The sequence below is a fragment of the Helianthus annuus genome, chromosome 3 (genome assembly GCF_002127325.2).
Source record: "Helianthus annuus cultivar XRQ/B chromosome 3, HanXRQr2.0-SUNRISE, whole genome shotgun sequence".
In the NCBI taxonomy this organism is placed as follows: domain Eukaryota; kingdom Viridiplantae; phylum Streptophyta; class Magnoliopsida; order Asterales; family Asteraceae; genus Helianthus; species Helianthus annuus.
Window position 1 is genome coordinate 151,028,477 of NC_035435.2, and position 26,114 is coordinate 151,054,590.

At 39.2% G+C, this 26,114-nt stretch overlaps 2 long non-coding RNA genes and 1 other non-coding gene across 3 annotated transcripts; 2 read left to right on the plus strand and 1 right to left on the minus strand.

The window, feature by feature from the left end:
* Positions 1–1,309: 1,309 nt before the first annotated feature.
* LOC118491012 lies at positions 1,310–1,416 on the minus strand. Its single transcript, XR_004890237.1, has one exon. It is a non-coding gene; the product is annotated as a small nucleolar RNA R71 (small nucleolar RNA).
* A 20,862-nt stretch (positions 1,417–22,278) lies between these two features.
* On the plus strand, positions 22,279–25,002 carry LOC110930093. The gene is made up of 4 exons (XR_002587633.2): positions 22,279–22,588; positions 23,360–23,406; positions 24,135–24,768; positions 24,862–25,002. It is a non-coding gene; the product is annotated as an uncharacterized LOC110930093 (long non-coding RNA).
* Positions 25,003–25,850, plus strand: LOC118490204. The gene is made up of 2 exons (XR_004888614.1): positions 25,003–25,513; positions 25,602–25,850. It is a non-coding gene; the product is annotated as an uncharacterized LOC118490204 (long non-coding RNA).
* Positions 25,851–26,114: the final 264 nt, after the last annotated feature.

The window sequence follows — 26,114 nt, forward strand, 5'->3', positions numbered from 1 at the left end:
CAAAAGAGGGGCCTACTACAATAACTAAGATAATCTCTTAAACAAGTGCAAAAGTGCGAAAATAATCAAAGGTTATACTAATACACGTGTCGGATCCAAGTGATTCATCTTGTCTATCTGTTTTTATTTTATTTTCTTTTTCAGCATTTAGTTAGTTTTTATTTTTCTTAGTTTAAAACATTTTTCTAACTTTTTGATTTGATTAGACGTTGAGGATAAACCGGTATTAAAAGCTCTTGTGTCCTTGGACGACCTCGGTATCTTACCAACACTATACTACGTCCACGATGGGTGCACTTGCCCATATGTGTGTTTAGTGTTAGTAAATATCGTGTTTTATAAATTTAAAACTTGGCTAAAAGTGTAAAAAGGGCTTAAATATATATCTAAAAATATAACACACTTCACGCACATCAAGTTTTTGGCGCCGTTGCCGGGGACACAAGGATTTTAAGAAAGTTAGGAATCAACGGCCTAATCATCTTTTTATTTTTCTTTAATTTTTAGGATTTTTTAGATTTTTTTCAGCTTCTGCAGAGCTCAGCACGGGGCCGTGCCTGGTCGGACACGGGCCGTGCTCAGCAACGTCACTGGCAGTTTTTGTTTTTCAAGTTAACAGGAGGCTGACCACGGGGCCGTGTCGGTGCAACACGGGGTCGTGTCCAACTTCCAGTAACTGGGATCTGAAAAACAACCACTGTATCTCCGACCACGGGGCCGTGTTCGCTCGACACGGGGCCGTGGTGAACCTTCTGACCAACATTCTTTTCTGTTTTTATTGCAGGACTTGGAACCCGACGCCAACCTCGCGTAGTGTATGAGCTCCAGTTCCAATAAAGACATAAAGGAACCATTAGAAGAACCCGAACGCTTTCTCAGAAAAAGGTTAAAAGCCAAAAACCAAGAGAAAGTTTCGGGTGACCCAACCCCAATGGCGGACCAACGTACCCTCATGGATTACTTACGGCCCACCGTAGGTAATCTCGGCGCCGCTATCAATGCCCCGAATGTCGAAGCCAATAACTTCGAACTTCGACCGCACTTGATACAAATGCTCCAAAACTCCGCAACCTTTCACGGGCTCGCGGACGAGGATCCCCATCTACATATAACTAATTTCTTAGAAATATGTGATACATTTCGGATCAATGGAGCATCAAACGACGCCATCCGCCTTCGTATGTTTCCATTCTCACTAAAAGACCGAGCGAAAGCTTGGCTCAACACCCTCCCAGCTGGATCGGTAAACACCTGGGATGAACTAGCCCAAAAATTTCTATATAAGTATTTCCCTCCTTCTAAAACTGCTAAATTAATGGCTGAAATTAACACATACTCACAAGAGGACGGGGAATCCTTATATGAAACTTGGGAAAGGTTCAAGGAGCTATTACGCAAATGTCCCCATCACGGCCTCGCAATATGGCAACAAGTATCCACTTTCTACAATGGGTTGTTGCCACATACTAGGCAGACACTTGATTCTAGCTCCGGGGGACTTTTAGGTAATCGACGCCCACACGAAATATATAATCAAATTGAGGAAATTGCTCAAACCAATTTTCAATGGCACACTCCCCGGGGAAATAAAACTATCGCCCCGGGCGCCCATAAGGTAGACGAAAGCACCTCTTTACAAGCCCAAATCGAGGCCCTTTCTTCAAAAATAAAAAAATTAGAAATGACAAAAACAGTCTCGGTTATGGCTTGTGAGGGGTGTGGTGGGTCACATGAAAATTGGAGTTGCATGAAAGAAACGGACGATCAACAAGAAATGGTAAACTACATTGATAATAGACCTAGGCCGTCGGGTCCTCCAACGGGGACCTTCAACCAAGGATGGCGAAACCACCCAAACCTTGGTTGGAGGGAGCCCGGCAATAGTAGTAACCAACAACCACAACGAACAAACTTTCAGCAATCAAGAAATGAGTCACAAAATTTCACTCAACAACAAAGTGGAAGAGAAAGGCTCGAAGATACTATATCTCGCCTCGTCTCTGACACTGACAAGAAAAATTCGGAAAGATTCCTACAATTAGAATCTAACTTTAGGAATCAACAGGCTAGCATTCAAAACATAGAAAAACAAATAAATCAACTAGCTCAAAATTTTTCCGAAAGACCACAAGGCGCATTACCCAGCAATACCGAAACCAACCCGAAGGCGCAAGTTCACCTCATCACGCTACGAAACCGGACCGTAGGGCCTGCAGAAGTACCTCCAGCCGCGGAAGAATCAACACCAACAAATCTGCAAGAGAAGGACCCTCCCCCATCAACAGAGCCTACCAAGGCTCCTCGGGTTCCGTACCCCGGTAGGTTAATTCGTCAGAAAACCAACGAGCAATTCGCAAAATTCGAAAGTTTGCTAAAACAATTGCATGTCAATATTCCTTTTATCGAAGTCCTAACCCAAATGCCCAAATACTCTAGATTTATGAGGGACTTCCTTACACATAAAAAGAAAATTGAAAATTTGCAATTAGTTAATTTAGGCGAAGAATGCTCTGCCCTCGTACTCAATAAACTACCCCAAAAAAAGATCGATCCCGGAAGTTTCACAATTCCGTGCTCAATAGGGGAATCTCCCGTTCGCAATGCCTTGGCCGACCTAGGAGCTAGCATTAATCTCATGCCCTCTTCAATGTTCAAAAGGCTTGGCTTGGGAACCACAAGCCCCACAAAAATAAGCATACAACTCGCGGATCGATCGGTCAAGTTCCCGCAAGGTGTCATCGAAAATGTCTTGGTAAGGGTAAGCAGATTCGTTTATCCTGTTGACTTTGTCATACTCGACATGGAGGAAGACACCGAGGTCCCTCTTATTCTAGGGAGACCTTTCCTTGCCACCGCACAAGCAGTAGTGGACATGAATGACGGGACACTAACTTTGAGATATGGGGACGATGAGGTAAAGTTCGGAGTTGGGAAAAGAATAGAGGATGACGACCCGGTCCACTACATGAAGGTTATCGACTCAAGCTTGGATGCCGCTCTCCGACGGTGTAACTTGGGAGGCAAGGCACCCCAATCAAAGGACGTGTAACCGGGAATTGGGTCTAGCCAAGGACCCTTATAAACGTGGCGCACCACGGAGGCATTCCGCGGACCTATCCTTAGTTTAGTTTAATCTTTTAGTTTTTGCAGAATAAAACACACTCATGGTGGTAATGGATGAAAAAGGGAACGAGAAAAAAAATGGAACCATGCAGAAGAACAGAACAAACCGACAAAAATCTCCATAACAGAAGGCTCCACACGGGCCGTGCCCAACCAACACGGCCCCGTGCTGAGCCCCCTGCAGGAAATCACCCAGTTCAGGTAACTGGACACGGGCCGTGTTCAGCGAACACGCCCCCGTGTCCAGGCTTCTGTTTCATTTCTATAATTTTTGTAACTGGCACTTGACCACGGGGCCGTGCCCGGTCAACACGGGGCCGTGTCCAGAGTGCCAGTAACACAAATCTTTGTTTTTAAACACGATTTTACATATTCAAATCAACCAAAAACTTTATTTTTGGACACATTGAGGACAATGTGTAATTTAAGTGTGGGGGGGATGCTAAAACCTTGGAATTTTGCAAAATCCTAAAACAAGCCTTACACAAAACTCTATTGGAACCGCTAAACACCCCAAATTTTTTCAAAAACTTTTTCATTTTTATTTACTTGTCTTAGTTTAAGTTGGGAATAACAAGTTATAAAAGGGTTATATTTTTACAAACTTACAACCGATAGCGTCGTGATAAAAAGAACTAACATAAGAAAATTATGAAACGGTATAACAAGTCTAGCTAAAATTCGATTATATATGCTTGGTCACATTAAAAACCCATTCCCACAAAAAGTGAGTTTTGAGCCTTTATTGAGCATAAAAATACACATATTTAGATTAAATGCTCATTTTTCGTTTCTTGTGTGAATAGCCGCTCGGTCTTTACAAATCTAGAACTTGCCACGACGATACATTCCCGGTCCTTACCAACTTAAACCCAAGTAAGTAAATGATGGAGGCATTAGGACTAACTATTTTTCTTTCAAACCATTATTTTCAATTTTTTTTTACCTACCCAAAATCCCCCTAGAAAACCCCTTTGAGCCTAAACCTTTCATTTCATTACCCCCAAAACAATTTTTTTTACCCACCAAAAACCTTTTTCATTTTTTCACCTTTATTTTAGTAACAAACTCGGTTTTTCATAAACATACCCTTTACGTGACGAAAAAAAAAAAAAAAAATTGAAGTCAAAAACAAACATAAGCTACAAAAAGCTTGTTTGGAGAAATACTTCAAAAATAAATGTCACCAAAAATAAGGTATTTCACGAAAACCGACACTTGTTACGATTTTCGCCCTTTTTACTAACCACTAACCAACCACCCACCTTTAAACCCAAGCCTTCACCCCAAAAGACCTCTTGATATTTACAAAGGTAAAAAGTTAAAAAGGAGGAGGATTGATCGCTTGGCAAGCATATGGAAAATGTAAATCCGTGCCGCTCTCGAGCGATTCACTTAAATATACACCTTCGGCCGAGTGATTGAGTGATCTCCCGTGAGGTATGTGAACTTGTATATAAATGGAATTTTAATAAGGCATGCTATGCCAAATTAAGTAGTTTATCTTATGAAAAGTTCAAAATAAACCATAACGAATAAGATTGTAAATAAAATAAAAATAGAACCTATACAAACCTTGGATTCCCGACACTCAAGGACAAGTTAAAAAACTTCTCTTCTACCTATTCCATTTGGGAGTGTAAGCCACATTAAAAGAGTTTTGCTTGAGGACAAGCAAAAGTTCAAGTGTGGGGGTATTTGATGTGTGTAAAATGCAACATATAAAACACATCAATTAAGGCATAAAACTAACCCTTTTTAAGTACTAATGTTGGAAAAAGAGTGTTTTTGTCTTCCTTTTGTATTTTCAGGATGAAATGAGCTCAAAATCACAAAAGAAGCAAAAAGACCACTAATTCTACCATAAATACAAGAAAAGGAACAAAAGTAAACTGCCCGGACCCTCAACGGCACCTCCCAAGACAAAGAGAAGAGAACAGAGCCTGAACACGCCCCATGTCCAGTGAACACGGGGGCGTGCCCAGGAAGCAGCAGAAAAGACAAACCAGTAGAAGCTTCCATTGCTCACCACGGGGCCGTGCCCAGCGGACACGGGGGCGTGTTGAAAGTACAGCAGGCGCATTAATTGTAATTCGCAATTACAATTAATGAAGAGAGAGAATGTCAGACGGGCACGGGGCCGTGTCCAGCGGACACGGGGCCGTGTCCAGCATTCTGTTCAGCCTATAAATAGAGGAGCTTGGTTTCATTCTCTCTCATCCCTTGGCACACCACCTCTCTCACACTTCATCCACCACCCACCACCACCATAACACCATCATCCATTGTCCATCATAGAGTGTGTGAGTCGTCTCGGGATCCAAGATTGATCGTAAGAGTTCTTGACAATTAAGGCCATGTTTGCCTAAGTCTCTTACATCACTTGGTGAAGACAAGTGTTTAGTATAATACTTTTTATTTTTAATCTTTTGCACTTTTTATTTGGTTTTGTATTAATGACTTTAATAACTAGTTACTTATGTTGAAGGTGATCTTTCCTTATCGTTTGTCCGTGGTGTCTTGGCATTATTTTACTGTCTATATAAAATAAAAGATTTTCACCATTCATATCTCCACGGTCTATATGGAGGTATGTTGGCTACCTGGTCGGGGGTTAAGGGAACGGTTTGGTAAAGGTCTTGCCCTTGTTCAGCGTTTAGAGGTCCTGCTTGGGACCTGGGTCAAATTTAGTAGGATCTCCTTCAATGCCCATAGGTATTGGATGGCGGGGATCCAAACTCTTTGACCCCCTCATAAGCTAACTACTATTAATACTATAACCCGGCTATTTAGGACTGTATCCCTGCTGACTCAGACTACTTAGCCGAGGGTAACGTCACCGCCAAAAGCGGGGCCTACCATAATTTGCATTAATAACTTAATTCATTATCTTTCAATAATCCGACCCTTTAGGATTGTATCCTTGCTGACTCAAACTACTGGGTTGAGGGTAACGTCGCCTTCAAAAGAGGGGCCTACTACAATAACTAAGATAATCTCTTAAACAAGTGCAAAAGTGCGAAAATAATCAAAGGTTATACTAATACACGTGTCGGATCCAAGTGATTCATCTTGTCTATCTGTTTTTATTTTATTTTCTTTTTCAGCATTTAGTTAGTTTTTATTTTTCTTAGTTTAAAACATTTTTCTAACTTTTTGATTTGATTAGACGTTGAGGATAAACCGGTATTAAAAGCTCTTGTGTCCTTGGACGACCTCGGTATCTTACCAACACTATACTACGTCCACGATGGGTGCACTTGCCCATATGTGTGTTTAGTGTTAGTAAATATCGTGTTTTATAAATTTAAAACTTGGCTAAAAGTGTAAAAAGGGCTTAAATATATATCTAAAAATATAACACACTTCACGCACATCAGGTATACCCACCTATTTATAGTTACGAAATACAAACTAAAATTCCTATAAATATGGGATGCTCCCGAATATTCCATTAATAACGTTGCAGATCGGGAAAAGCGGTTTCAACGTCTTCATTTGAACGACTTAGACCGAGTCTCCCGGAGAAAGGGTCTTCGCGAACGTTGGGCACTTGGACTCGTACTCCTGCACACAATCCGTTAGTAATCCTGAGGATACCATTCAGGATGTTACCAATATCCTGAATAAGCATCCCGGATATGAACAGATATCACATAATCAAGATATAACTCCAGATATTTCCCAGGGTATGGGCTCAGAATTTCACCCATAACAATTGTCCCCAAAAATATAACTATTGGATATCCTGATTCCAACGGATATATTTTTTAGTCATTCCAACATGTCTAGTAAGGATATCTGTTTTAAATATTCCTGCATAGGTTTGGTTACTTCAGAATACTATCATGTAATGAAATTAGAATTACTCCCTTTTATGCAGATTCCATCAAGGACCCTGCTATTTTTGATCTAGAGGAGCTTGACAACTTTTCTAAGCCTGCCTTGGTGAAAAAGGAGCCATATGTTGCCATCAGCTCTAAGCCCTCTGCTGCTGCTGCCGAAGGTTTCTCTTATGGTGACCTTGGCTTCATGGAATCCATCGAGCCCATGATCTCCTTCCCTAATAAGGTAAGTATCCAGATCCTGTATCCCGTACACATATACTGAACCTGTATCATGGTTAGTTTGTCTTTAATGATACCTGTATTTTGTAGGGTCTAAATCATCTGGCCATCCTTAACCTTTGAATCCTTTGCAATGTCCGTGGCATGGATGTCTCCTGTCTGTGCAGGATATTGCATCAGTGCATGACATACTTGAGTATTTCTTCACTTAGTGATTAAACTTCGTAGCTTCTTATCCACAAAAGAACGTGTGTAATCACCGCTTGTCATATATTTGCAATCTTGTTAAAAACCTTAGTTTTATCGGGGATAAACCCTTAATGTACTGGGGATAAACCCTTAGTATCCTGGGGAAAATCCCAAATTTTCGTGCGCTACAGGCGGGAGTGTATAAACTCCAAGACTTAGAAAGGTGAAAACCTTTAAACCTTAGAGAGTATGAAAATACCCTTTCGTGAGAGAGGGTGATCAATCCTCATATACCTTAAGGATCCAGGGTATAGCCAACAGTAACGAAATTGTCAGCCACTTTTACATGAACTGGTCCCGCCACCTTGAACTATCCCTGGATAACTTGCGCTCCAGGCGGGGTGTTTAAACCCAATTCGTGAGAAAGGTGAATACCTTTAAACCTGTGAAGGGATCAGGATCCCTTAAACGTGAGAGAGGGGGCCAATCCTCTAATCTTTCGAAGTATCCTGAGTGTGTATCCTGGAGCTATATCCCGAAGCATATTCTGCAAAACAACCTTAAACTAAGGTGGGTGTTAGCTTGGCTAACATACCTCCGATGCTTAAGTTAGTATTGGGTTCAAATAAAATAAATTATATTTAAAAGTGACAGAATTCATACCATCTTGAGTTAGAAATTAAATTCTAAACTCATTTGAAATAGGCTTTGAGATGTATAGCATTCCAGGATCTTGGTAGTATATCCCCCTCCATATTCTTAAGTTGGTATGCTCCTTTTCTGGATTCCGATTCAATCTCATAGAGTCCTTCCCACTTTGGAGCCAACTTTCCATCAGCAGGATTCGTAGTATTCTGAAAAGCTTTCCTTAACACCCAATCTCCGACTTGGAACCTTCTAGTCCTTATATTCTTGTTGTATGCTCTGGATATCCTCTGTTGATATGCTGCCATCCTTAGCTTTGCTGCATCTCTTGTTTCATCCACAGTATCCAATTCTTGGCACATTGCTTCAGGATTCTGCCCAGGATCCTGAAGATTCGATCTTGCCGTGGGTATTACCATTTCTGTTGGGATCACCGCTTCTATCAGCCCACAAAACAAAGGGTAGTTCTTCTGCCCATCTTCCTTTTTTAGCTCCTAGTCTCTTTTTCAGGTTGTTGACTATTATCTTGTTTGAGGATTCTGCTTGCCCATTTGCTTAAGGATGTACCGGGGTAGACGTGATCATTTTGATCCCCCAACTCTTGCAAAAGTCAGTGGTCCTCTTGCTTATAAACTGATAACCATTATCACAGATTATCTCAGCTGGTACTCCAAACCTGGTCAGGATATTTCTCTTTATGAAGGATACTACTTCTTGGTCTCTAACTTGGACAAATGCTTCAGCTTCAACCCATTTAGAAAAATAGTCGGTCATTGCTAGCATAAAAACTTTTCCTCCCGGAGCTTTCGACAACTTTCCTACTATGTCCATTCCCCATTTCATGAATGGCCAAGGGGAAGCTATAGGATATAATGGTTCAGCCGGTTGGTGCAATATGTTGCTATGCCTCTGACATGCATCACATCTTCGAGCATATTCTGCAGCATCTTTGTTCATTGTCGGCCAATAGTATCCTGTTCTCAACACTTTCGAGAATAAAGATCTGCCCCCAGTATGGTTACCACAATCCCCTTCGTGTATATCCTGAAGCACTTCCATGGCCTCAGGATCCTTCAAGCATCTTAGGTATGGACCTGCAAGAGATTTCTTATACAAAATATTATTTATAATGGTGAATCGTGATACCTTCATCCTAAATGCCTTAGGATTCTCGTTGTCAGGAATGTGTCCTTCTTTGAGATATCTTATGATTGGTGTCATCCAGGATCCAGTATCCTCCTCAGGATCATGACCAGGATCCTGAATGCTTGTTACCTCTTTATCCTGAGCTCTGAAGGGATCCATGGCAGGATACATGATATGAAGTATCGGTATTTGGGTTCCCTCCGGTATCCTGACTGATGGTCCTAATTTTGCCAAGGCATCCGCTTCAGCATTATCCTCTCTTGGTACCTGTTCAAGTGTTAAAACATCGAAATATCCTGCTAATTTTTTGAGAATATCGAGATATTTAATTAACTTCTCACCTTTAACTGCATAGGATCCATTAAAATGATTAGTGATTAATAAGGAGTCAACATATACTTGCAAACTTTTAATATTCATGTTCTTAGCCAATTCTAATCCTGCAATCAAAGCCTCATATTCTGCTTCATTATTAGTGGCAGGAAATTCACATCTAATAGCCTGGGGTATTATGTCCCCCTGTGGCGATTTTAGTAGTATACCCAATCCTACTCCTCTAACATTAGATGCACCATCAGTATATAATGTCCAGGATTCTAAGGTTTCTCCTAGTTGTTGTACTTCTAGGTCCACTTCATTTTGAATATCACTACTGAAATCAGCCACAAAGTCAGCTAAAGCCTGAGATTTTATGGCATTTCTAGGTTCGTACACTAGATCATAGGCACTTAACTTTACTGACCATTTAGCCATTCTATCTGACATCTCAGGTTTCCTAAGCACATTCTTAACAGGATAATTGGTTTTAACATGAATCCTATGTGTCTCAAAGTAATGTCTAAGCTTTGTTGATGCCATAACTAGAGCCAATATCAACTTTTCTAAATGAGAATATCTAGTTTCAGCATCTAATAAACTTTTGCTAACATAATAAACAGGATACTGCTGACCTGCCATAACTAGAGCCAATATCAACTTTTCTAAATGAGAATATCTAGTTTCAGCATCTAATAAACTTTTGCTAACATAATAAACAGGATACTGCTGACCTTCATGATCCTTTACAAGGACAGCACTTACTGCATTCCCTGATACTGCAAGATATAGGGATAATGGTTCACCATCCTCAGGCTTCATTAGTAGAGGTGCAGTTGAGAGGTATTGCTTCAAATCCTGTAATGCTGCTTCATGCTTCTCTCCCCATTCGAACTTCTTGTTCTTCTTCAGGATATCGTAAAATTCTTTGCATTTCTCGGAGGATCTTGAAATAAATCTGTTCAATGCTGCAACTCGCCCTATTAACCGTTGAACATCCTTCATATTTGAAGGTGATTTGATATCCAAGATGGCTTTAATTTGCTCCGGGCTTGCCTCTATTCCTCTTTTGGTCACCATATATCCTAGAAACTTTCCTGCTCCCACTCCGAAATGGCACTTAGCAGGATTTAGCTTCATCTTATACTGATCCAGGATATCAAATGCTCCCTTAATATCCTGGAGGTGATCCTCAACTCTTTTAGATTTTACCACCATGTCATCGATGTATACCTCCATTGTGTCCCCCAGCTTATCTTTGAACATCATGTTTACCAATCTCTGGTATGTTGCACCTGCATTTTTCAAACCAAAAGGCATAGCAGTATAACAATAAATACATGTTGGTGTCATGAAGGCAGTATCCTCCTGGTCCGAAGGTTCCATTTGGATCTGCTGGAATCCTGAGGATGCATCCATGAAGGTCAGCATCTCGTGCCCGGCAGTAGCATCCACCATTGCATCAGTGTTAGGAAGCGGAAATGGGTCTTTGGGACAGGCCTTATTCAAGTCTGTGTAATCTACACAGACTCTCCATTTCCCATTTTTCTTCTGTACCACCACTACATTTGCTAGCCATCTTGGAAACTTGACTTCTCTGATCATTTTTTACTTCAACAATCTTTCAACTTCCTCTTGGATAATTATATTTCGTTCAGGGGCGAACTTCCTTCTCTTTTGATGTACGGGCTTGAACGACCTGTCGATTCCAAGCTTGTGAGTGATAATGTCTTTGGATATACCTGTCATATCCTCATGCTTCCATGCAAATGTTGACATCCTGCACTTCAAAAAGTTAGTTAATTGTTCTTCAATATCCTGAGGGATATTGGTTCCTACGAGCACCGAGATATAAGGATTATTCTGATCCAAGATAACTTTCTTCATATCCTGATCTGAAGCCTCCACGATATCCTAGGTCCGCATCTTTAATTGCTATGCTGTATTAGGCTTGGTTGAGGATTTCATTGAGGATGAGTAACATTCTTTTGCCTCTTGCTGATCACTGTCAACCTTAACAACCCCCCAAGGGGTAGGAATCTTGATGCATTGGTGATAAGTTGACGGCACAGCCTTCATGTCATGGATCCATGGCCTGCCCAGTATGATGTTATAGCAGGATAGGGAGTCCATCACACAGAAACGTTGTATCGAGTTGACCCCTTCAACATATACTGGTAACTTTATTTCTCCCACTGTGTTTCTAGCCTCTCCACTGAACCCAACAAGCACGATGGATTTCGAAGTGATATCCATTGGAGATACATTCATTCTTTTCAGAGTCTCTAGTTGGATTATGTTGATGGAGCTGCCATTATCCACCAATATCATGCGTACAAAATGGTTAGCCACATATAATGTTATTACAAGATCCACATATAATGTCATTTCTACCATATGGCTTAGAGCGATATGGTTTAAACGAGGATTCTGACTTCCTATTAGTTGACTCATAGGTGGTGGATGAGTTCATCCTCTCTTGCATTTTCTTATCATCTTCCAGCCTGATATATCTCAAGGCCCTGTTTCGAGCTTCATCCAAGTTCCTGCAAGGATTCATCACAAGATCCTGATAAAACTGGGAATCCTTTTGTAATCCCATCTTGAATGCTTGGACCGCCGTAGCAACATCAAGGTGTGGGATATCCAAGGATTCCCTGCTGTATTTGTTCACATAATCCCTTAGGGATTCCTGAGGTCCTTGAGTTATCCTGTAAAGATCACTTGTTAGTTTTTCAAAACTCCGACTAAAAGAAAATTGACTATTAAATAAATTCACTAAATGAGCAAATGATGTAATCGAGTGCGGAGGAACATTCAAGAGCCATTTCAAGGCTGATCCTGTTAAGGTAGAACCAAAGCCCTTGCACAAGCATGCTTCTTTAAGATCCGGAGGGATAGGATTGATTTCCATCCTTTCCCTATACTGGGCAATATGCTCCTTAGGATCCATGGTTCCATCATAAGGTTTCATGTTGGGAGTTTGAAATCTTTTTTTGGATTTTAGCATCACAAATAGGATGCACAAACCGAGATATCCTGTGGCTATCCTGGGACACTTCTGGAATTGGCTGAACCACCCCAGGTACATTGGATATCATATCCTTTAGCTTCTGAAGTTCCCTAGACAATGCTGATGTCACACCTGCATCCTGCAAAGATCCAATACTGTTAGTAGCAAGTGTATTATTATTTGACACGTTACCAATTTGAGGATTCTGGCCATATCCTGAAGCATATCCTGACCTCCTCACAGTTGACATCCTGACCGAGGAGGGTATTTCAGGAGTATGGTTCTGGGGGTGGCTAGGCACAATATTTCCCCTATTATCCTCAGTATACACAGCCGAACTGAAGTTCAAAGTTCTGGGTTGTAAAGGAGTGACGATATCCTCAGTGGATCTGCTCGAACTAGATTTTAAGAGTTGTATTTCCCTTAACAGCATTTGGTTTGTTTCCTGTTGCTGCCTCATTTGTTCCTGCACACTTCCAAATAAGGTTAGAATTTCGTCATTAGAAGCTAAAACGGGAGCAGATCCCTGAATACTCCGAGTAGGGATAATATCCTGAGGTTGTGAAGAAGCGGGCATCCTTGGAGGAGGTGGCAGAAGCACCAAACCAGTAGCAGCAGAAGCTGTAGCAGACACAGTGGAGGAGCTCATGTTTGATCCTAAGGCCATTGTAAACAATGTGGCAAAAAGTTTTGAAAATAGAAAACCAATTAATGATTTCACAAAGATTTTTAGTAAAGATAGCTCCACTTGCCCCACGGTGGGCGCCAAATTGTTTTGGTCAAAAATTACCGAAGCAATTAAGTGATCAAATTAGTTAAGTGAGGTAGTGTGCTAAAAAGTGTGTTGGAAATATGCTGGTTAACTTGTTTAGGAAAAACAGTTTTCAGGATACGGCTCATGATATTGAGCTATATCTACGATCAAACTATGAGCAAAAAGTAAAGGGAATGACATGAGATGTACGAGGAAAGCCCTTGATCAATCTAGATCGCCGGCATAAAACCTCGGGAGCTGACAATCGCAGCTGCCTTGTTCTTCTTATTGCTTTCAACTTCAGGATACAGTGCAGGATATCGACCAAATCACTAAGTGTTACAATGTTTTTTTGTGAAAGTGAAAGTTGCGAGAGAATAAGTGTGGGAGAGTAGTGAGTGTAGCTGTGTTGCCCTATTCGATCTGGTATACCCACCTATTTATAGTTACGAAATACAAACTAAAATTTCAATAAATATGGGATGCTCCCGAATGTTCCATTAATAACGTTGCAGATCGGGAAAAGCGGCTTCAATGTCTTCATTTGAACGACTTAGACCGAGTCTCCCGGAGAAAGGGTCTTCGCGAACCTTGGGCACTTGGACTCGTACTCCTGCACACAATCCGTTAGTAATCCTGAGGATACCATTCAGGATGTTACCAATATCCTGAATGAGCATCCCGGATATGAACAGATATCACATAATCAAGATATATCTCAAGATATTTCCCAGGATATGGGCTCCGAATTTCACCCATAACAATGACCATGGTATTTTGAAGGAAAATAACAAGCTAGTTTGGTAAAAGCATGAACGGGTCAAAAGAGTAATAATTGATTTCAAGCCGAGAGCTTGAAATCTAAAATTTTATAAATTCAGATGTCGGATTTTAACTCCATGTGATGTAGAATTAAATTACAAACGCGTAGGAAAAAGAATCGTGTAAAACGGACATCTAGATCAAAAGTTATGAAGCTTTGAAGTTAGAATTTCGACTGAAAATGGAGCTGGGCAAATGCAGCAGCAATTAAGGAACTTGCTGTCAGAAAGGGGGCTAGGTGGGGCGTCTAGCCCCCCTTGAATCCCAAAATTGTTTAATTTTGTTTGTTGACCCACATAACTTGTTTAAACTTATTATTTAACTATCAAAACTAACTTTTAAGTTGGTTTTGATCATAGGTGAATGTCAAGAGTGCCCGGATGAAGATCAAGCTCGATGAGGAACCGAACACGCGATATTAAAGCTTCCGCATGGCGTTACGTCGTAACTTTTAAACGACGAACTCAATTACATCATGTTGTACTATTTGTTTAAAAAAATTGTAAAAGTTTTAGTAAACTGTATTGTCATACGTATGTGAAATCGTATAAACATGTAAAAGTTTTAACTAACCATAATTATCTAAATTACATGTTTGTTTCGTAATCTATACGAAAACCATAAAATAATAACAAGGGTGTTACATAGTGTTTCAGGCCCAGTCACAGGAGAAACCCAAACCTAAAAAGAGGAGAAGGTTTCTGGACTGGAAACGAAGACGAAAGAAGAAGCCCGCTGCCCAAAAGGTGAAAAAGACGGAGGATCCAAAAGGAAAAGGAAAAGAAGTAGGGGAGAGCTCTGGCCAGGCCCAGGAATTGCCACCTTGGGAGGAACTCGATAGAAAACTGGCGAACTATGACCTCATCGGACCTACAGATGAAACCCTTTTCAATTTCCCCGCCCAATCAGAACTTCCTATCAATTTGGAACCTGCTATTCCGGACCCAATTATCAACCCTCAACCTCTTACAAGGCAGTTGGAAGAATGGTGGACGAGCGACTGGCATTTTCAAAATTTTATGAATAACCCAAAAGTGTACTTTCCCCAGTTTGATCCTGAACCTGCACCTTTTTCACCCATGAACCCGGAGAACGTTGCCAAATTGCGCCGCTATGGCGAGGAACTGGTGGATGCGGGAAATCAGATTCGAGAAGTGGGGAAAACATCACGTGGAAGTACGACGAGAGGGAGCGTCGTTTTTGAAAAGCCAGATAACTATAATTAAATGTTTTGTATAATAATAATATGAAAAAAAAAAAAACTATAGAATAATATATAATATTGTATAATGATAATAAAATAAAATATCTGTAAGTACCTGGCTTGTATGGATGCATAATAATATATAAAATATAAATGTCGCAAGGTCGACGATTTTGGCTATATGTGTTGACTTAATTGTGTTTGTGATTGCCCTATTGTGTTTAGTTGCTATCCATTTTGTGCCAATAATTTATACATATTGTTAATGATTTAGATGGAAAACACAGTAAACCAACCAGCAAACGAAGTTAATCAATCTGACCTAATAATGAAGACCATTTTCTAAATAGACAAGATATCAAAAATATAGTTGCTCAGGGTATAGCCAATTCTATCCCTACAATCGTTGCTGCCGTTAAGAATCATGTTGAACCTTCCCAAGCTAACCATAGCAAACGCACCCGCGACGATAATCTCAGTAACAGTGTGAACGGGGGCGACAATAATAATAATGTGGTTCAAGCCCCATTTATTAAGAAAATGAAAGTGGCAACGACTGGTTGCACTTACAAAGAATTTCTTGCCTGTAAGCCAGTCGAATTTGCAGGCAATAAAGGGGCGACTGCCGCACTGCGTTGGTTAGAAAGGACCGAAGCGGTAATCAAAATAAGTAAATGCGCAGAGGAAGACAGGGTGATGTATGCATCACACCTTTTCAAGGAAGAGGCATTAGAATGGTGGAACACGGTGCTGCAAGCTAAGGGAAGTGACGTGGCTTATGCCATGAGTTGGGAGGAATTTAAGGAATTGGTAGAAAGAAAGTTTTGTCCCTCCTACGAAAAGGAACAGATGACAAATAAGTTTCTGAACCACCGGATGGTGGACGTTGACTGTCGAGTATATACTTCGAAATTTTTCGAGTATGCTAGAATTGTACCAACTCTGGCTTCGCTAGAACCGGTGCTTATCTCTCGCTACATTTGGGGACTAATTAGCGAGATTCGCGACATAGTCAAAGTTGCGAGACCCCGCACGATTGACGATGCGGTTGAATTGGCCAACACCTTAACCGACAGGCTGGTACGCACAAGAGAAGAGAACAGGAAAAAGGAATTGGCCCAGAAGATTACCCAAGGGTTCCGTGGGGGTAATACTAATAGTAACTTCAAGAAAAAGGGAACCGGGCAACCCTCCACCGCTCCATTTTGCAGTTACTGTAAAGAAAGCATTTTGGAAAATGTAAGGGGTACTGTAATTTCTGCAAAATCCCGGGGCACCGAGAAGAGGAATGCAGGAAGAAATCCATGATCTGCTATAACTGCGGGGAAACGGGGCACTTTAAGCCCGATTGCCCAAAATTGGTTAAACTAGCTGACAACAAGGCCAGACCTGCCAAAGGAACTAATAAGAAGAATGCAAGAGCCTTTCAGCTGACGACACAAGAAGCAGATCTGATTCCCGATGTGATAGCTGGTACGTTTCTTGTACATGACGTTTACGCAAAAGTATTATTTGACTCTGGTGCAAACCAAAGTTTTATAAATACTTCATTTTGCCAAGCTCTTAAGCAACCTTTAACCAAAATTAGGCAAATTTATACAGTAGAAACAGCAGAAGGGAATTCTGTTAAAATAGATGAGGTTCTCCAAGGAGGAAAAATAGAACTCTCAGGACATAAATTTTCTGCAAACCTTCTACCTATGAATTTAACCGGATTCGATGTCGTGTTAGGAAAGGATTGGTTAGTAGCCAACCATGCTCGAATCCTCTGTGATAAGAATTCCATAGAAATGCAAACGCCAGCAGGAGAAGTAATTTTGGTTACAGGAGATAAGCCACGTAAACCAATGAAGTTCATTTCAGTAATGAAAGTTGCTAGTTATGAACGAAAACAAGGAATAGTGTATATGATTTCGGTAATCATTAACACTAAAAACAAGGAACTTAAGGAAATTCCAGTAGTATCAAAATACCCTGATGTATTTCCAGAAGAGCTACCTGGATTACCACCGGATAGGGAAGTCGAGTTTAGAATTCATCTAATTCCTGGAGCTACACCAATAGCCAAGGCACCTTATCGGTTAGCACCCACAGAAATGTTAGAACTGAAAAAGCAATTAGACGAATTGTTAAGTAAAGGATTCAGACAACCTAGTTCATCCCCTTGGGGAGCCTGTGTTGTTTGTGAAAAAGAAGGATGTTTCGATGCGGATGTGTATCGATTATAGGGAATTGAATAAAGTTACAATTAAGAATCGATACCCATTACCTAGGATTGATGATCTTTTCGATCAACTTCAGAGAGCTAGATACTTCTCTAAGATAGACTTGCACTCCAGATATCATCAGTTGAAGGTACAGGAAGAAGACATACCTAAAACTGCTTTCAGGACTAGGTATGGTCACTACGAGTTTACAGTCATGCCTTTTGGATTAACGAATGCTTCTGCCGCATTCATGGACATGACGAATAGAATCTGTAAGCCGTATCTAGATAAATTTCTAATTGTTTTCATCGATGATAAACTTATTTATTCGAAAAGCCAGAACGAACATGGTAAACACCTGCATACACTCTTAACCCTGTTAAGAAAGGAGAAACTGTATGCCAAAGTTTCAAAGTGTGAATTTTGGCTACAAGAGGTATAATTTTTTGGACACTTGGTGTGTAACACCCCAACCTGGACAGGCTGACGTGTCACTCATACAGATATCAAAACTAAAACCAATCCATGACGTCGAAAAATAAAGATCCTAATTACATTTTCACTACATTACCGAAATAAAAAAAAAAATCTTTATCTTCAATACACTCTTCACTTATTCCCCACGCTTCCCAAATTACCTGTCAAACAAATAAGACAAACACAAGAAACAAACTACGGCTGAGCCAAAAAGTTGCTCAGTAACGGAGAAATCAACAGTAAAAGTAAGGCAGGCATACAGAAGCAAAACAGATCGGTACTGACACTAACAAATCCAAAAGATGGCACTGAAACAAATACTTTTATAACTTGAATCCCAAAACTTATACTGAACAGATAACAGATACTGAACATAACCAGATGCATATAATCATATCATAACAGAGACAAGACATACGTGACAACATATAACAGTAAAACCAGTCACGTAATATAGAAGCACCCACGAGCCTAAACAGAGGCATGCATGGCTATAGTTCCATGCGCCGAGATGGTGCATGTAGGCGCACACACATTATTCCATCTCAACAGGAGTCAGGAGTCAGGAGTCAGGAGTCAGAGCTAAGATCGATCTATTCGCCTCTAGGGCCATGTGCTACACAAGCACAAACTAGAAACGCCGTGAACTTTAGTTACGCACCGTCACGATGAGTGCCATGTCGTTGACGCCCCAACGACAAGTCAGAAGCGCTCAGGTGACAGAGTACAAAGCCGTATCAGAAATAAAATGTATTTTGACATAAGTCTAAAAGGGAACATGCAATAATGAGCACAAAATCTAAGGTCTATTGCATGCTACAATAAAGACTAATCATGTAACAATACGAACTGAAACATCCAACGAAAATATCCGTACTGCAAAGTAACGGATTGAATAAAATTATACTATGATGTAAAAGAAACAGAATCCGTACCAACGAGTAATGAAAAATATAAAAGTATACTACGATGAAAAGAAAACAGAATCCGTACCAACGAGTAACGAAAAATATAAAAGTATACTACGATGAAAATAAAACAGAATCCGTACCTTATTTAGCAAGCAAAACAAAATCCACAAGTCTAAAAAATTACGCAAACCTAAATCCCGTATTTCAAGATTAGTTAAACTCAAGATTCTTTTATTAAATTTTTCCGGCGAGCTCATACTAATCTTACCCGTCATTTTTAAACGAAGTACGTATTCAATTAACACTCACATTAATCACCACACTAAAAACAATACAAGTTATCACTTGGGTAATACTCATATATATATATATATATAAGTACATATTTATAATTTTAATTATTTTATTTTAAAATACGGGTATAGTTTAGTATAATCCTAAGTGATTATACACACATAAACTATAGATTGTAATCACTAGTAACCTGATTGTTTATTTACAAAATAATAGATCATATGCAATATTAATCTTTAATCTATACAAACAAGATCACATGAACAAAACATGCAATCACATGAACAAAACATGCAACGCCTTATACATTCACACACACAATACACCTTACACACCCACACATACAAACCAGCACACACACCTATGCAACCCTCCTTCCCATGCAATACACACACAAACACTCACGAAACACAGTACACACATATTAAACACATACTCGCAAACGCACACCCAACACACATACATTCATGTATACATCGTACACACACGCATATTGCCAAACATTACAACACAAGAAAATCGATACACACACCATGCTTTCCTATCTCTACGAGTCGCCGGAAGTTAAGTATGACGAAACGATTACAAATAACGGAAGCTTCGGACGTTACTTTAAAGAAATCGCCGGAACTAATCAAAAGTCACAAAAGATATACCATGATAAAGGATCGAACCATTACCTCAACTAATTAGATGGAGAAGAGCAAATCTAATGGGATGGTGTTGGCTAAACTTGTGCGGAGGTGGCTGTCAAAGTCACCGGAACCAGTTACTGAGTACAAAGTACGGTTCAAAAATAAAAAAACAAAGCTGAGTGATCTTGAATATACCTGGTTAGAATGGATATAGATCATACGAAAACGAAGGGATAGTACGGTGCACACGACACAACCTTCAATGGCGGGGATAACCGGTCAACGGTAATCTGATTCCTGGCGAAATTATGGTAGCGGTAGCACGGCGGCTGAGGAGTGGTGATTCGATGCGAGAGAACGGACAGAACAGATCTAAACCAATCTTAGATTGCAAGTCAAGAATGGTTTATAATGAACATAGGTGATAAGTATCGCATCCCGAGTCTTCGGTCTATTCGTTTGAAGGGATAAAAATGGCAAAGTGAAATGGTTTATAGAGAAGGATATTAACAAGATTCGTCATCCAAATTCTTCGTTCAATTTGTTCGAAGGGGTTATCAATTAGAATTTGAATGAGATTAACGAGAGAAAAACATGGTAACTTAGTTTGATATTTGAGAAAGTCCACTATTCTAATTGAGTCAAAACTGGCACAACAAAACGATGGACCTATACATAAATTCCCAAAATTGACTAATTCTATTAATCTTATAATCCTAGTATTACATAAACATATATATTCACGTTCCCAAAATAATAACATATATTATTAATTAATTCCATCCAAAATTAATTAGATTTTATTTATTTATCATATTAGTATTTATCGTTTTTTTTTTGGAATATTACATGGTGAATCACGAAGGCATTCACGTAGATCCTTCCAAGATAGAAGCGATCACAAATTGGAAGATCCCGCAATCAGCAGCCGAAGTTAGAAGTTTTCTAGGATTAGCTGGCTACTATAGGCGTTTCATCCAAGACTTTTCTAAGATTATTGTTCCATTAACTAAGCGAACCTGTAAAACTATTAAGTTTGAATGGGGACCCAAGCAAGAGGAAGCCTTTAGGATTTTAAAGCAAAAATTAACAAATGCCCCAATTCTAGGGCTGTAAACGAGCCGAGCCGAGTCGAGCCGAGCTAGACCCAGTGTGACACCTCGTATTTTCAATCTTTCCATTTTTGGCAAGTCTACTTGTACTTCCTATTTTTGTAAATTGTACCTTTGTGGTATTTGGTTTCATTCCCAAATTGTACTCGAGACTTGAAATCATAATGAAAGTGCATTATTTTATTCATATTTGTGTTTGAATACTATGTATTGTCAAAACAATTGATAACATGTTAAACTATGTTAAACACGTAAAAAACAGTGAAAATACATCTTAATCTCAGCTCTCAAATTCATCATTGCCAAGAGATTACCCTAAACCGTACAAAAATCGGGAATTTATACGTTAATTCGGTAAAAATATCTAAACTTGGGTTAAATTAATTTTATATTATTTTATTAATATTTTAAATAAGTAAGCTAATAATTAAAATTTAATAAATAAATATTTAAAACTGAATTTTTTATGATTTTTGATCATTTTGGTTAGTTAAACTAACCTGGTTAGCTAATCCTGGTTAAATCAGCTAACCAGGTTAATTTTATCAAAGGGCAGCACTAACTGAGTTAGAAAACTTAGTTAGTGACTAACCCAGTTAGTCAGACTAACTTTTAATAAAAAAGGGGGTTGAACCGCGGGAACAAGGATCGAACTCGGGACCTCTCGGTTAACAAGCAACAACTCAACCACTCGGCCGGGCATGCCACATCCGGCATATCATGAAACCGAATTACATTTAACCGCAAATTAAATGCGCAGAATTTAAAAACAAATAAAAACCGCCCAACCAGTCGTCTTCTCCGACTGTTGGGTTGACGACCGGAAAACCGAGACCTTCCAAGGTCGTAACCGTCACCCTGCACTTCTTTATAACCCCGACCAACCTCAACATCATTCGTTCCTTTCACCCGATCACGGAAGCAAACCGAAACCACCTTCGTCGCCGGAATCCTGCACCACCGCCGAGAACCACCGATCACCACCTTCGCCGCTGCGAACCACCGGAGCCGCTACCTTCGCCGGAGAAGACAATCCAGTCGCCGGTACCGATTTCGTTCTCGTTTTCTTTTTTTTATATATATGCAGTTTCGTTAATATTATTACTAGGTTAGAACCCCGTGTATTACACGGGCTGAATAAATGTAATTTTATATACTAAATAAAAAATTGTATCTTTAAAAACCGTCTATTGCACTATCTGAGCCCTCACTTTTACCCTTTTGGACTGAGGCCAAAAGGGTTAAAAAAAATACGTTAACCTAATAATAAATTAAAAAAACAAAGTAAAATGTTATCTATTATGTATATTAAAACAATACATTTTGGTGCCACATGGCATCCACTTAAAAGACTTACTGCCACCTGTCATCTCTTAACGTTGCTGGCTTTGGAAAATGGCGCTCAGAATTTTGCTTTGCCTTCACCGTTCTCTTTTTCCATTTTCTCATCAGTTTTCCTTTTCCCTTTCCAAAACCCTAAATTAAACCATGGCCGCATACCTCTTTCCACCATGACAATCTTCGATCTGAATATTTATATCCATTATTCTGGCCGTTCACTCCATTTCGCAATGAATCAAGACTTGATAACCACAAAGAATTGCATCAACAATCATCAAGAATCAACATAATCCATGTTAATCATCGATTCTTGCTTCCAATTTCTTATTATAGGTATGTTTTTCAACTTTTACATGTTTTTTTTCAAAGTTGTTTAGAATTTTATTGTTTTTTGTTCGATTTACAAACCCTAGATTGATTTTTTGTTGATGCTAGAGGATCTGCCATATATATTTCCCTTGATCTTCTCCATCGATCGATGATTCTGTGAAACCCTAATTGGCGTTCAGCATTCTCATTCTCCATTTGTGTTTCTAATCCTAAGGTCCCAATTAAGGCCTCTTTACGGATATTCTAAGATCTTCATTCCATCAATTCGAATCATGGTTAGATTAACAATAGTTCCGATTAAAGATAGTGATTTTATCCATCAATTCATATGCTTTTAGCACTGATCTGTTTTGGTATCTACAACTGTTTATGACTTTCGAGTCGACCCAACCTCAAGCTGTTTAGATCAGTTATCTAAACTATCACGGCCATTTTGCTACCTCTAATCCCTGAAATATAAGACTGGTATTAAAAAGGATACATCATTTTCATCCAAATTGTGCTTTCCATCTCAGGTTTCTTTGCTTCTTTTTCGGGTATGGTTTTCTTTTGGCCCGGTTATGTTTATTGTATGGTTTGTAGTCAGTGTAATATAAGGTCTGCATTGTTAGTCTTGATGCAAGGTGTTTCAATTTGTGGTTGTGGTCATCTGGTCTTCTTCACATGATTCTTTTTCTTCTGTTTGGTGGTTTTGTTGGTGGGAATTTTGGGTGTTTATTGTGATAGTGTTTAGTTTAGGTTATTTATCTGATGTTTTATTTACTGTTTTCTCAGTTCGCATTGTCGGGATTTGCGTTGGTGATTGTAGACTGGTTATGCAGGTACCATTTATCAGTTTTTAATTTTTTGGCCGTGATTCATGTTTACAGTTGTTTCTGTTACCTGTTATCATAGTTATCGATAGCGAGCATAGCGCCCGCTATAGCGAATAGCGTAGCGATGCCGCTATCTATCTGATTGTTAGCGCCTAGGAAATAGCGGGAAGTTAGTTTTTTCTTTTTAATAATACATGTAGCGACTGAAAAAAATAAAGCCTATTTGTAGGCGTTTTCTTACAGGATTGAAAATATTTATAAAAATTTATTCTATTGTATCACTAAACATGAGATAGATTGCACCCGCTATTTCATTGCTATCACTACGTAGCGTATAGGTAGCTTGTCCCTATCGTCCGCTATTCGCTATCAATAACTATGCCTGTTATCGAATACTTGGTTCATACTTGCCTGGGTATGTCTTTATGAGAAGTCGCTTCATAATACATTTTTTCCACTGTGATGTGTTGTTCACTTGAGTTGAAAGATGCAACACACCAGGCAGGCAAACTTTGATTGGAAGTTGGAAAAAATGAGTGGGTAAAAAAGTAAAACTAAGAGTTGAAACTTAGTTGCCGCCTTTATCTAGGTTGGTAACACAGCTATAATTCATGGTGGTTTTATCTTTTAGAAGCTCTATGCATACTTTTATCTTCTCTTTATACAATGTATGTTGCAGAAGTATATGGACGCTGCCACATGAATCAAACTTTCATTTACTTATTTTTTTGCAGCGCACGGGCGTATGCCAGCGCTCTTATTGCAGGCTATGGCGAGGTTTTCACAAAGGATGACCTTGATTACATCGCGTAGTTTCTACTAGAAGCATTTTGTATATACACCTACTCTAATGTCAACAGTTTTATCTTAAATCTTAATCAAATTTTAGTTTATCCCATTTGTAAATCTCCTTTACAAAAGTGCTATCAAAATTTTCATTCTCATTTGTTTTTACTTATGGGTCAATATGGGTTACACTTAAAACCTGACGGGTCAAACAACTTTTTTTTGTCAAAAGGGAAATATGTCGAATGGTTAAATTTTGGCCTAACGAGACAAATATTTTTTTTTTATTTTTTAAAAAGGGAAACATATCAAATACGTTAAATGCCGTTCATTTTTTAGCCAAACGGGTCAAAAACTTTTATAACGAAAAGGGAAATATGTCAAACGATTGATTTTTGCTTAACGGGTCAATTTCGGTTATAGTTTTTGCACACACTACATAACCTCTCTTCGTTTCACCGTCACCCTCCATACACCACCATAAAGGTTACCGATTGACTGAACTGGGTTCATCACAGTTGCAAACAATTACCTCAGTGGTACCATACCAACTGAATTGGGTTCATCACAGTTGCAATCAATGTAAAAATCTATTTATATAATCTTTTTGTTTATTAACTTAAGCTTTGAATCTTTAGTTTATGTTTTCACAACATTGACCCATTGACTACGCAGCTCTCTTCTTGGAAACCGCTTTTTTTGGAAAGATAGCAGCGGAACTGGGAAATATTACAACTTTGACATATTTGTACGTTGTATTTATTTTCTATTTGGTAGTGTTTGTTATTAACAGTCCAATTTATTAGATGACTATGTCATAATATTGAGCTACTTACTACCATTAATTATAAAGTAAAGTACACGGATGGTCCCTGTCGTTTACCAAAATTTTGGATTCAGTCTCTATCTTTCCAAAAGTACACGGATGGTCCCTGTGGTTTGCACTTTGTAACACATTTAGTCCCCCATTTTTCTAAAAGTACATGGATAGTCTTTGTGATTTGCACTTTGTAATGCATTTAGTCCCTAACATGAACATGCTAAAAGCTTTAGATTTGTTGGCTGGGGACTAAATGCGTTACAAAGTGCAAACCACACGACAGGGACCATCTGTGTACGTTTAGAAAGCTAGAGACCAAATCCAAAATATTGGTAAACGATAGGGACCGTCCGTGTACTTTACTCTTAATTCTAGGAAAACGTATGTTTAATATTGTTATTTATGGTGATGTAACTAACTATACATTTTACATAGGAACCTTGAAGCAAATAACTTTTCGGGGACTGTTCCTTCTTATTTGGGGATATTAATAAATTTACAAACATTGTAAGGCTGTTTGGCTCTCGGTTTGTTTGTTTGTTCTTCGATTACTCACATATTTTAACTTATTCTGTTCTTTGATACTTTACTCCAGGATTTTGTCCTCAAACCGGTTGACGGGAACGTTGCCAACATCCCTTGCTGAATTACGCAATTTAAAAGACATGTGCAAGAGCCTAAGGTAGCCGGACGATATTTGTATTGTTTGTTTAATTGGACTGTAAAAATAGTGCGTTGGTTTTGTAACTTCGTTTGATACATTACGTACCCGCGGGTAGAGGAATGGATTTCGTTACTTGAACGTTTATTTATTTCAAATGATTATTTCAACAATTTTAAGTTATATATTTGTGTTAAGCCACCCGCGAAACTTGCGGGATCTTAGGCTAGTAAAATTATATAGTATATCAAAGTTCATTTTTTCAAAAAACGTATATTAACGACTGTGTGTCTTAACCGATTACATCATATGTATTTAAACTGTGTAATACGTGTATATGTTCAATTATTAAATATAAAAACAAAATGGTAACCTAAGAAAAAGGAGTAATAGTGCCATTACCTTGTCAAAGTGTGGTTAATCTCATTTGCTACAAGTGTGGTTAAT